Raw genomic sequence first — 4,672 nt, forward strand, 5'->3', positions numbered from 1 at the left:
ATGTAGTATATACACTCATTAAGTATGTAGTATGGGTAATTGAACACAGCTAGGGACCAATAGGCCGATGGCACATCATGGAAACTGTAGCCTACTGTTCAGATGGGTTAAATGGAAACTGAAATCTTGACTGACTGTAGACCTATAACCTCATATAGCTTTAATATTAACTCCTGCAGAAAATTATACACCAAATGTAGGCCAAATGTTAACACCTGTTCTCAAGTTATGAAATATTATTTATTTCAGCATCTTGAGAGAATGCGAATGTCATTTGTAAACTTCCCCAGTTGTCTTTTGTTAGTACATTTTCTCCCCAGTCCCTAAACACCTTTGCTCCACAAAAGAAGCAGGGATGACAAAACTTTCCCCGATGTCAACTAGATTGAAACAATTTATGACATTCTGGTGAGCAAGGGTTTATTTAGTCTTCTAGGGCAACATATAATGACAGAAGAGAAGCTGCATGCATCTAATTATAGAGATGACTAACAACAAAGTACCAATATGTCGGAAATTATAAGCAGAAACGCATCTAAATCATGCACAAAAAAAATCATGCACCCCCTGTCAACAAAATATTTCCGCAGTCTGACTGTAACCTCCAGCGCATTTTCTATATTAGCGAGTAATGGTCGGGTGCGAGCCTCAGATTTTCACATATAGTTGGGCGGTTGCGAATGGGTTATTAGCAATTGCGGGCGGGTGCGGGTCAACAAACAGCTGACCTGCGCACCACTAATATAAATACATATACATATCTCTCTACCTCAATTACCTCGTACCCCTGCACTCAGTACTGGTACCTTGTGCATATAGTCAAGTTATCGTTACTCGTTATGTATTTATTCCTTGTGTTATTATTTTTATATTTTCTTAGCATTGTTGGGAAGGGCCTGTAAGTAAGCATTTCACTGTTGGTCTACACCTGTTGTTTACCAAGTATGTGACAAATAAAATGTGATATGATCAGGCTGATCACTTGTATCCTGAGGTTTACTTAATTTCTTTGATTTGGGCAAAGCCCTAATTTCCTCAAAGAGCAACTGCCACTAAAACTCAACTTCTCATTTAGGAAACAGCCTGTGTGGCATCGATTTGAGTTAAACATTTATTGTCAAAATGTACTACTACCTGTAAATAGCATAATTTGGGTCATGATGTCAGTCACGTCTAAAACAGAGTTGTGAGACTTGTGGTTGTGACTGCATCACAACGTCAATGAAGGTTGGGCTTGTTTCACACATGCCCACAGCTGGCAGCACCCAAGTGATCATCAATTCAGAGTCTAGAAGCACGCAACCCAAGCATAATTTGGTTTGACTTTGGATATCCCTATCGGGCTAGTTTGGGTACATTTGTAAATTACACAATGTACATGGGACAATATGTTAAAATTCCAATAGCTCCAAATTTCAATGACTTAAAAACCTCAAACATACTATACACTGTAGAAATGTATATATAAATATTGAAGGCATTTAATGAGAACTAAAAAGTATGCAACATTAAAATATTGCCTAATTAACATTGTGAAATTTATTGACAGTCCCTAACCAGCCATCTGAGATAGCTTTTTACTGGATAGCCTGAGTGATGGGCCTGGATAAATGTAACCATTCAAATCCATAGACAGAGCTATGGATGCAAGGACTGACTATCCATGATATAACAATTATAGTTTTAACCATGTTTTGAGGCTATACAGTGTTTGTTTACAAACACTGGAGTAAAACAAGCTTATATTTTGGTTTCTGGTGGGGTACAACAGTTGAAACTCATAAGGCATTTAATTGTTATGGTCAAGAATCAATGGGTATATCTTTAATTTATACGTCCAAAGATGGATGTAGTAACTAAGGATTCCCCTAACCTGCTGCGTGAATTCTCCTAACCTTGTACGAAGTCACTTCTGCTAGTCAAAACCGACAGACCTGCCCGCCTGAGAGCAGTGCAGTAGCCACTAATTAGATACAGAGCCAGACAGCGATGATACGCTAGCTAGTAGCAAAAGCAAATAGTCGTGTTGTTTTGTCATCTTGGTTATTTTAGCCAGCCAACTCTGTCATAAACGGCATACAATACCAGCTAGCAAAGCTTAGCTAAATTAGCTTATGTTTTCTTTAGATAATATCATGAGTGTATCTCGCTAGCTCTACTCTTTCAGCCGTCAATGTGAAACTACTTACTTGGGTCAGGAGAGGCGGCAAACAACCGACATGAGGAATCCCCCCCATTTGATTATACACATGGGAACGCAATCCGAACAGGTCTACTCATGGCTGAGGATGACTGGCACTGTGGCTAGGTTGCTTTCTTATAGACAGCTAGCTAGCCTATATAGCACGCTCCAACAGTACATGGGGTGATGTGGAGGGCTCAAATGAAATTAATAAAGACACTTACCAGAACCACCTGGACTCTCTGAAGATCACCTGAGAGTCATAGTAAGACGAGAACAGCTATTGTTAAATGGGAAAACGTTGTTGAAGAGTCATATAGTTCCTTAGCTAGCTGGCCATGTATATTTTAATATCTAACGTGTTTGACAGCTCAGTGGAAGAGCGAGCGAATGAGTCGTCGAATGAACTGCCTAAAACTGGCTCACTTACCAAGAGGATGTTTGTCACAGGATATGAGATCACGAGAGAACCTACGCAAGGTGAAATGGCACACATTCTTTCCTTATGATATCTTCTATTCATTCACTTCGTTGGGTCACATTTGTTTTCTTTAAACATTACAATCTAGCGTTACATTTCATTCATGCTTGTACTCTGCATGCATAGCCACAGGCTAGTGGCCAATCTTCAAAAAGGGCTTTAGTTTTTGAGATACCCCTACCCGAGGTAGAACAAAACACAACCATGTTTTTTCACATCTCTAATGTCTCCCATTTATGAAATGGATGGTTGTTAAAAAATATTTTACCTCAAAAGTGGTTACATTTATAGATATGACACACACCCTAAACTCAAAATGTGTGTGGCCTGTAGTCAGCATAGAGGGGACAGAAGGCACGTCCATTTTCAAGATACTAAGCTTTTAGGAATGGGGTCATAATAGCTTATAGCCAAAACGGTTCAAACGCTGGACACATTTATATGAAGAAAATACATTTAAACATGCCACATTGGCTTCAGAAATTGCCAGAAGCTTATGTTTACCACAGAGAGCGTGTTATTCTATCTGTTCTCTACCATTCCTGGCTGGCAAAGTACCAGGATGTCTCTGGTTTTGAATCTGAATTTAGAGAACTGAATTTGAGAACTGAATCTGAATGCATCCAAGAATTTGAGTGCCTTCAGAAAGTATTTATAGCCATTGATTTATTCCACATGTTGTATTACAACCTGAATTCAAAACGGATTAAATTGATATTTTTTCTCACCCATCTACACACAATACCCCATAATAACAAAAATAAAACGTTTTTAGAAATTAAAGCAAATGTATTGAAAATGAAATACAGAAATATCTAATGTACATAAGTATTCACACCCGAGTCAATACTTTGTACAAGCACTTTTGGCAGCGATTAGATTACAGCTATGATTCTTTCTGGAAAAATCTCTAAGTGATAATGCCCTCAAAGCTGGTGTTTAGAGGATATATTGGAATGGGGGTTGTTAGGTCCGAGACTAAATCGAGGGTCGGCAAACTGTGCCAATATATGCTCCAAACACCGGCTTCGAGGGCATTATCACTTTATCAACAGATTATCAACAGGTTACCAACATATTCAAATAATGATTGACATATTTTAATTAAAAACTTTCTTTTGCTGAATTTATTCATACTATTTAATCCTTCCACAATAAATAGTCCCGACAAAAATCTAGGGTTGCTACCCAAGCCGGCTGGTCGTTCGTTCTATCGGTTCGGTTGCACAGGGGCGCAACTTTGGTTTTAGAAGTGGGAGGACCTAAATATATATATGTTTTATCCAGTCGCATAAACAGTCCAAACAGCCTATCCGACCGCTTGGAGGCGTCTGCATTGTCCTAAAGCACACCGTTACCTCGTTCTGTATCACATTCCAATTATAAAACTTGGGGGGACAAAAATGCAATTTCAGAATGTGGGGGAGACATTCTCCCCAGTGCATTTGTTTAAGTTGCTTTCTAGTGACATTTATTTGGAAACATCCATAACAATGAGCTAATGAAGCACAATTTCACCTGGCATAGAACATTTCTCACTCCTCAGGACACTTGTTCAGAGGAGTTAGCCAACAACACAGCTAACACAATCACTTCAAACTGAAGCTGGAAAGACTGCAACTAGCTGCACTTCGTTTCATTGTATCTTTTTTCAATTTACATTTCTTTGAAATATCCATAAAAATGATGCCAGCTGATTCATGATTCATGATTCATGATTCGACTGATTGAGAAACGCTGCCTGCCTGTCTGTTTCGTCCCGACTCCTGACACGTTCATTACAATGGGACAGCTGGAGATCGAATTTTAATATTGAAACAATGTTGCAAATGTTGGAGACAGACAGCGAGGTTTATACAAATCTCTATTGTTGAAAACGTAATGTTAGTCTAAAAGTAATGTGAGATAATGTCTATATGTTTTTTATAGTGCAGATCAAGTTTATTAATACAGTGGATTGCGCAGTCAGATCAAACAGAGTAAATAGGCATATTTACGTCATAAATTTA

The 4,672-nt window shown here is 38.6% G+C and overlaps 1 protein-coding gene across 5 annotated transcripts in view; it reads right to left on the bottom strand.

Annotated features, from left to right (window-relative positions):
* The window catches only part of LOC106613657 (polyamine-transporting ATPase 13A3), a 61,321-nt gene extending 58,717 nt beyond the window's left edge, over window positions 1–2,604 (bottom strand). For all 5 annotated transcript variants that reach the window (XR_006756904.2, XM_082956772.1, XM_082956770.1 and 2 more), the window contains exon 1: window positions 2,407–2,604. The gene's annotated coding sequence lies outside the window, so the exon portion shown is untranslated. The remainder of the gene's footprint in view (window positions 1–2,406) is intronic.
* Between the last annotated feature and the right edge of the window lie 2,068 nt (window positions 2,605–4,672).

The sequence above is a fragment of the Salmo salar genome, chromosome 10 (genome assembly GCF_965601325.2).
Source record: "Salmo salar chromosome 10, fSalSal1, whole genome shotgun sequence".
In the NCBI taxonomy this organism is placed as follows: domain Eukaryota; kingdom Metazoa; phylum Chordata; class Actinopteri; order Salmoniformes; family Salmonidae; genus Salmo; species Salmo salar.